Below are 9044 nucleotides of genomic sequence, written 5' to 3' on the forward strand. Positions count from 1 at the left end.
AGTTGCAGAATATTTTATCGAATGTTGAATAAATTCTCTCGCGAGAGTATCGTAGTAGCATTATTACCAATCATTATACTAATTATAGCAGCACCAAAGAAATATATTTGTTAAAAATTTGAAATTTATGATATCCAGTGTGTGAGATTGCTAATTAGCATCGCTACATCAACCGTCATTTGTTTATCAAAGGTACCAGCATTCCTTGCGCGCTATGTTGAATTCACAAGTCAAGACAAGAAGGAATATTTAAAAAATAAATAAATAAAATAAATTAAATCTCACTATATTCAGTCATGTTGAAGAAGATATCTTTATATAGAAAAAGGGTTATAGTTAAGGAGCCAGGAATTATTCATTGAATATCTACCTACTTAAAAAGTTGGTAATATACCCAATTTTAATTAGTTAATGAGTGATTTGAAATTAAAGAAGACTTTTCCGAAGTCGGAGGCACACCTCAACTCTGTTAATAGTGAAGAAGAAAGAAAGAAAGACAAGAAAAGTCGGTAAGTATAACGATTACATAAAATAATTTAGTTTTATTGTCTTTATAAGTGATTGAGTGTCTGTATAGTATACATGAAGCTGCATCAGTTCCCGAATAAGCAGGACGCTCATACTTTTAGGGATTATTCATTGAGTATGTACGAACTTACAAAGGGGGTAACAAAGCGACTTTTATTTACTTATCGACTGATACGAAAATAAAAAAAGAACGTACCTGTACTTTATATCTCATATCTGCATGTGTAGTGCCCTTGTACTTTATCTATGACTATGTGTGTGTGGAGGGGGGATTTAAGGCATATCGCATGTCTTGTGCACATGGGTACTTCTTATATTGCACTACGTAGAAAATTTATGGTATTTCATGTAGAAATGGTAATAGAACACAAGAAACGCAGATCAGGGTGTTCTCATGTATACTATGTATTATCGAGAAATTTATGTTTACAAATTAATAAAGGTATGGGATGCTAGATTTCTATTTTTCATCTCTATACATAAAATACCGTGAAGGTTTACTTTTGGCTCACCAGTCGAAATAATTGCTGAAAAATAGATTCTTTTAATAATTTTCTTTTTATTGTCGGATTGAGTATAGCCCGCTCCCCCCAATGATTTTTAACGAATCATAGTGATTCTAACGATTCATACTAGTTCATAATGAATCGGAATCGCATGTTATAAAGATTTAAGATGTAAATCTTGCGGTAAGGAAGCTTTAGTATAAGTAGTAGTAGTAGCTTTAGTAGCGGTAGTAGTAATAGTAGCAGTAGTAGTAGTAGTTAGTACCAATAGTAGTAGTAGTGGTGGTAGTTAGTAGCAATAGTAGTAGGAACGGGTTAGAAGCCCCGCAGGGGTTGGTTTGGTTCTGTTCTCGATATAAGTAGTAGTAGTACTGACTCTTCCAGTTCCGGTGACAAAGAACTGGGGGGAGCGGGCTATACACAAGCCTTATTGTCTCCTAAAGATTTGCGCTAGGCGATTTGAAATACGTCACATGGAATAGATAAAATTCAAAAGGAGCGTCAGAAGTAATTGTCGAAAAAGTATAGTTATTCTTTTATGATTTGCGTATATATATACGTTGCCGGATGTATGACGTAAAAACTACAGTGCAAAAAATATAAATCAGCCTGTACTACGTGTAGGGATGTAGAACACAAGTTCCTCTTCCCATTTATCTGTAATAAAGACAGAAATCAACGTGCCCTGCGGGGCTCTAACCCACCTTCACTTGCTAACGCTCGCTCGGCAATACTATGTGAATTAAATATTTTACTTTGATACAGAAAAGAAACATCTATTAACCTATATGGGGGACCTGTGTTCTAGAAGCTTCCCGCACCAATACTGTCTGAGTCAGAGCATTGCGAAGTTGGAGGTCAGCAGGAGCGAGGGGATGCTTCCAAAGGGAAAATATGCGGGCAAGTCTTTACTTTTGTCAAGGCAGTGACAATGACCAATTGATCTGAACCGGTTTCTGCAGTTACAGTTCCCAAGAAGGAAAGAGAAAACAACGTGCCCTGCGGGACTCTAACCCGCCTTCACTCGCTAATGCTCACCTCTGGTGCTTGGGGTCCCGGGTTCGATCCCAGCCCCCGCCAAGTGAACTTTGTGGTGAACAAACACCGTGTGCGTGGGTTTTCTCGGGGTTCTCCCGTTTCCTCCCACTTTCTTCATTTCACCATTACATTCATTTCTCATAATCATCGTCTCCTTTAGCCTAACCGGCATAATCGTGGGACGTAAAACTAAAAGATTTCATTTCATTTCATTTTTCGCTAATGCTCATTCGGCAATACTATGTACTGACATAATATCACTGCCTTGTTCAAAGTAAAGAGTTTAAAAAGATGCGTACATTACCATTTTTATGACAGGTTATAATGATTCTGCGTGCAGTTTTACTTCTGGTGTGCCACTCGAAAGCAGTGTTTCTTTCAAAAGTAATGTTCCGGGGGCATTGCTCGTGCTATTCTAGTTATTATTATAAACGTATTATTTTGGTCTGCTCCGGGGAGCCACTGCCCTCCCAAAGACAAGTCTGGAAGAAGCACTGCTCGAAATACTTAGTGAAATATAATTCTTTCGCTACTTTCCTTCTTGTTGTCTATTTAATGATTTTCGCCAAGCGACGTATAAATTTTTCACTTATAAATTCAAGGCGACCGTCAGAATTAATTGTCGAAAAATTACAATTCTTTTACGATTTGCGTATTATACTGATTCCTGATGTGTGGATAAGAAGCCCAAAAAATACAAACCAATCTGTGTTACGGGGCTACTAAAAAGCACGAATGCCATCTAACCGAGTCAGGGAGGGTGAAGACGGGGGGGGGGGCCGAGGAGATGCTTCCGAAGGGAGTAGGCACGTACATTTCTATTTTGGTGACGGGATAATTGCGCGTATATTACCATTTTAATGACGTATTTACTACTTTTTTTTTTCACGGGAGAAGGGCTTGGCTAACTTTGTTCTCCAAGATAATTCATTTACTTTAATATAGTAAGTACAATTTCAAGGGGCTTAAGCCCGGAAGCCCCCCTTAAATACACCAGTGGGTTATAATAATTCTTGGGTTCTCTCGAGCAGACGTTTACGCCGAGAACAAAATTTATAGATAAAATATGATGTGAAATATTTTTCGTGAAGGAATGAGAGTGTTAATGTAAGTTATTTCTATCATTGCACAGCTTATTGAAATGGATTTTGAATGCAAATAGGGTAGAAGTAAGCGGCGGGAATTTCCGGTTCATACGTCAGTTGTGAACATCTGCGATGGCCGTAATGTAAACTTTTTTTTTTTTTTTTAAAGAATTGTGTAATAAAGAGAGAAGGATTATAAAGTTTCTACAGTCATGGTATGGTGAAGCGCGTAAAATCAACTGCGCAAAGTGTGGAAAAGATTTATTCAAGAAGAAAAATTCAGAACAGAGGCAATAGCCCTACATACACTATTTTCTGTCGTAAAGGTAAGAAAGAAAGGCGGTGTAACACTCGTGTATTAGCTGTGAAAGGTATTTTTTTTTTTTTTTTTAGGATCGAAATTAAGTGTTTTTGAAGATAAGAATAATTACAAATATTGTAAATGTTTTTGCACCATCCTCGTTTATGCGTGCCCCCCTGCTGTGCTTCTGCCCTGACTCAGATAGCATGCGTGCTTTTTTACTGGCCACCTAACAGAAGTTGTTTCGCTTTTTCTTTTAGAGCTCCTCATTTAGTACATAGGGGGGCGCGGTTGCTCAGTGATAGAGCGTTCACCTCCGGTGCTTGGGGTCCCTGGTTCGATCCCAGCTCGTGCCGTGTGGACTTTCTCGTGGGTTTTCTCGGGGTTCTCCCGTTTCCTCCCACTTTCTTCATTTTTCATTATCACCGTCTCCTTTAGCCTAACCAACATGATCGTGGGATATTAAACTTAAGGATTTCTTTTCGTTTAGTGCATGTTCTGCAAAAAGAAACCGGAAGATGCAAGAAATGCGTCAAAATTTGGTAAAACAGTCTGCTTGAGTATTACCTAATTCTGCCTGCAGGTTTACTATTGGCGTGCCGCTCGAAATAATTGTTGAAAAATTATAATTCTTTCGCTAATTTTCTTATTTTCTCTTAAATGGTTTGCGGCAGGCGACATGTAAATATTTCACCTGGCATATATAAAATTAAAGGGGGCCATCAGACTAGATTTGCCGAAAGATTACAATTATTCTTTTGCGATTTGCGTATATATATATATATATATATATATATATATATATATATATATATATATATATATATATATATGTGTGTGTGTGTGTGTGTGTGTGTATTGTATTGTGTTCAGGGTTTGCCCAATTGGGCCCAGCCCGGAAAAACCCACCTAGGTTTTTGAGCTTTTCGTTGGTATATTATTGGTGCAATTAAGGTGATCAAGTGATTGGAAGTGGTTCTTATTAGATTTTGGACATTCCTTGGGCGAATTAGTTGCTTTCGCGCTAAGATATACAACATTCAACGTAAGACCCGAGGGCGCGGTGGCTCAGTTGTAGAGCGTTCACCAGGGGTTTGGGGTCCCTGGTTCGATCCCAGCTCGCGCCGTGTGGACTTTGTGGTGGCAAATACCGTGCTCGTGGGTTTTCTCGGGGTTCTCCCGTTTCCTCCCACTTTCTTCATTCCACCATTTCACTCATTTCTCATTATCACCATCTCCTTTAGCCTAACCGCATAACCGTGGGACGTTAAACTTAAAGATTCCATTTTTTTCAACGTAAGACCTTTATAAAGTTGTGAATGCACTGAATGCATTAAAAAAGCCGTACCTTAGATTCAGAGTGGAAAGAATCAAAGAAGTTGTCATTTGAAGAGGGATACACTATGTTTAAATTCTTGTAAAAAAAAAAAAAAAAAACCTTTCTGGCGCCCTTTTTATTTTTTCTTCGCTTTAAATACATACTATTGTGCCATGAATACTTCTCAGAATCATCTTCCTGTAAACTTTATTTCCCAAAAGCATGTACTACAAGCGCTGTTATAACATTCAAAACACTTTGAAAATCCTTATTTTAGCAAAATGCGCAATTTTCCCATCTTCAAGTGACACGTTCCATTTAAGTGTCCGTGGAAGAGAGAGTTGAACATGTATAGAGTATATTTGAAGGGTAAGAGGAAAATAGAAGGAATGTCACAAAATTGTATTTTTGAGAAAACGGTGTTTTAATATTGAAAACCTCGTAAAAAGGCATAGGCTTAATCAAATCTTTTGCCTGTTTTTACATAAGATATTTTTACATCTACGGATGCATATATATATATACAGGCAAATAGTACCAAAAGTTACCATCTCATAGGACAAAGTACCCAATAAAGCACACACATGGACATTCCTTGTTTTTTCCCCTTACCTTTCATTTCATCCTTTTACTGAATTGTTCTGTCATGTTGGTAGTTTTCTTGAGCATTTCATGATTCATTCCTATATTCGCGATTTTTTGTATTCTTTGCAATGCAACGTATCAAAATTATTCATTTGTATAAGGCAAAATAATATGTATGGCCTGCTCCGTGGGGAAAGAAATCAAGCAAGGTAGCGGTCATCAAGGCCTTAGTAACCACCTCGGCATTCACCTGGTACGACTGAGGGAAAAAGGATGATCGGGTCCAGATTTGAGATCAGACATTCGGAATGAGACGCTAGTTCTTCATCAACTCAAATGCTGCCACATGTTTTCGATTTTTTTTTTTTAATAGGTTTAATATTTATAAGATGCTATACTTTTTTAAAAAAATGTGTGACCGCTTCAACATGTTACAACGTCCGTAATTAAGCTACAGTCTAAGGTATGTCACTTTCAGCTGTAGCTGTTGTCTTCCGTGCCATTTACATTTTCTTCAGGATGTTACTTTTGTAACACAATATTGTCTTCACAAGCTGCTGTAGGTCCTACACAAACATTTTAAATATTTTTGTAAGTTTAAGATGTAATAATTGATCTTTAATCATTCCCTGCTGTTATTATGTTATTAAACGCTGCCTATTATTTTTATTTTCAGAAACTGTGTAACACAAGAGAAACGTAACTAACGATGAGATCGCGTAGATTATTGGGATTTGGCTTCAACATGTCATACAGAGACGAACAAGAAGATCAGTTAAGAATTCAGCTGCAGTTCCACAGAACTTTAACTGACAATTCGCAGCGTCGAATTTATAGTTAGTTGTGGTAATCAAAAGTGACATTATAAAGAAGCAAATACGTTTTCTGGTTATTCAACAATGTGATATTTCTTGAAAGTTGCAAAAAGTGACATTTCGTGAAAAGATCTATTCCCCATGCGCCGTAGATTTGTAGAAAATATTTTCAGCAACATATTTTACATAAATATTGTTGTTGATTTTTTTTTAATTAGTGTCAGTGACATAATTTTCTAGAACAAGTGTTGAAGATTGTTCTTAATGTGATATTTGAGAAGATTGTTCTTAATGTATAGAAACAAATAATACGAGCAGCATGAAGATGCTGCTGAAGAGTATTTAAATAAATAATGCCAGAATAGTGTACATTTATATTTTTATTTAACTACTAACCGATATAAACTTATATAGATGTATATTTATTATAGTGTACAGTGTAAATTATAACTACATAATGTTAGCTTGCTCTCATAATTTTAAGCTGCTTTTATTATTATTATTATTATTATTATTATTATTATTATTATTATTATTATTATTAACTCAAAATCTTATTTACACACAGAATGCTTCAGGGTGTTCCACTGCTACTACTGGTATGTGGCCACGCCGTCTATGTACGTTGGGGTGTCTTATGTGATGTTGCGAGGTTCAGACTGCAAATTAGAGCCTTCACAATCATCGCGTGCCAATTTACAAAGCGGCTATATTGGATTTATTATTTTTAAGATAGGAAAAGGATTGCCAACAATTGTTTCTTGAAATGGATGTCTAAACTTCAATCCTTTTCGTATTAAAAAAAAAAAATCCAATACAGCCGCTTTCAAAACTGGCAGGCGACGATTGTGAACACACTGATGTGCAGTTTGAATGTCGTAAGTCACATAAGACACCCCAACATATATGCACGGCGTGTCCACATACCAGTAGTACCAGTGAAACACCCAGAAACATTTTGTGTGTAAATAAGAGTTTGAGTTTAAAAAAAAATGCTTAAAATTATGAGAGCAAGTTAACATTACGTAGTTATAATTTACACTGTTTATTATTATTATTATTATTATTATTATTATTAGTAGTAGTAGTAGTAGTAGTAGTAGTAGTAGTAGTAGTAGTGGTATTTTATTTTTATTTTGTTTTTAGTTATTTATCTATTTATTTATTTTTTTGATCTGAGTCTGTGGGCCGCAATGGTTCCTCGTCATGAAGACAGAGTGAGGCAAAGACGTCTAAGCAGGTAAAATTGTACAGAAGAATCTTATGTTTTCTTCCAGCTGCTATGTCACAGCCTGGCCGCCTTGTTTTCAACCTACTATTTGTTCCCAGCAAGAAGCCGTTATACCGTATATGCAGAGTGACGCAAAAGTCCGGAGCCCATAGGCCAACTCGGTTACTATTGCAGGTATGGAAACACGGTAAGATATGTAAGGACTCTTTTAAATTCCAGCAACACTTTTGTTTTTGTACTAGTGTACCGCTCAATAAAGAAAATGCGTTACCATACATCATGTCGGGCTACACGAATGAAAGAATGTGTGGTTTGAAATTAGCTACACCGAGAAGAATTGAAAGGAGACACAGTGAAGGATAAACATGCAAATGCAACATCCACGCCAGAGGCGTAGCAACCACGGTGTTGAGGGGGGGGGAGCAGATACGAAGGACGCGAAATTGGGTCTTGCACTATATTTTTCATTGTGTCTTTCCGTTCCCTTTGGTCCAAATAATTTCAAACTTTCTTTCTTTCATTCGTTGTTGTCCAACAGTGGCAGCGTTGTACTTTTCGTTACTATTGGGCGGTATACTAATATAAAAACAAAACTTGCTGCATTTTAAAAATTTCCTTCTGTATCTTACCTTGTTTTCGTATCTGCAGTAGTAACCGAATTGGCCTATGGGCTTTGGGTTCTACCATGTACAGAAATTATTCTGTAAATATTTTGTCATGTACAGAAAATATTCCCTAAATATTTTGTCATGCACAGAAACTATTCTTTAAATATTTTCTGTGATGTACAAAAAATATTCACTAAATATATTTTGTCATGTAAAGAAAATATTTTGGCATATGTAGGAAAATATTGTCTGCGTTATTGGTAAATAATTTTAAAATATTCCATGAGAAACATTTTAAAAACCATTCCGTTAACATTGTATAAAACGTTTCAAATACTTTTTCAGTAATGTTTGGAAATCGTACAGAAAACATTTTTAGGAAAACTTTTCTAACGGCGTATAAAATATTTCTACAACGTTTTTGAGTGTATTTAGAGAATATTTTCAGTATTATGTGGAAAATGTTTTCAACAACATATGGAATATATTTCCTTAAGGGAAGTAGGATACATTTTCTGAAGGAAAATGATGGCACGTTTTAGAAACGTTTTGAAAATATTTCATTGCTGTGTGGGATGGCACCATTTCACTGGTTCTCATCGTCGCCGTCTCTTTTAGCTAAGATAGCATAACTTTGTGACATAAAACTGAAATATTCAATTGCATCAAAATCATCACCTTCTCAGTAGAGTGACATGGGAGGCCCGGGTTCGATTCCCGGCGGGAGCTCATGTGGTTCGGATTCTAACCACATATAGCCTCGCTGCTGAAAAGGGACGTTAAACTCAAAATCAACTCAACTCAATTCTCAGTAGGGTGAGTTTAAAGTTGACACCACTGGAGATTAACATGGGCGGATAAATGACACAATTGCTTCCGGATGGGGGGAGATCTGTATCTTCATCTGCGATACATTAAACTCTCCTAGAATACGATTTTGAACATCATTTGTGAACAAGTGTCAGTTTTGAGTTGCGTCACTTTCCAGTTAAAAGATCTAGATGGTTAGCACACCTATTTTCGTTTCCC

The 9044-nt window shown here is 36.5% G+C and overlaps 1 long non-coding RNA gene across 1 annotated transcript; it reads left to right on the plus strand.

Moving 5' to 3' along the window:
• The first annotated feature begins 286 nt into the window (after positions 1-286).
• LOC145681431 (uncharacterized) lies at positions 287-6545 on the plus strand. The gene is made up of 2 exons (XR_014130779.1): positions 287-509; positions 6038-6545. It is a non-coding gene; the product is annotated as an uncharacterized LOC145681431 (long non-coding RNA).
• The last annotated feature ends 2499 nt before the right edge of the window (positions 6546-9044 follow it).

This window comes from Thermobia domestica, chromosome 3 (genome assembly GCF_964235325.1).
Source record: "Thermobia domestica chromosome 3, izTheDome1.hap1.1, whole genome shotgun sequence".
Taxonomy (NCBI): domain Eukaryota; kingdom Metazoa; phylum Arthropoda; class Insecta; order Zygentoma; family Lepismatidae; genus Thermobia; species Thermobia domestica.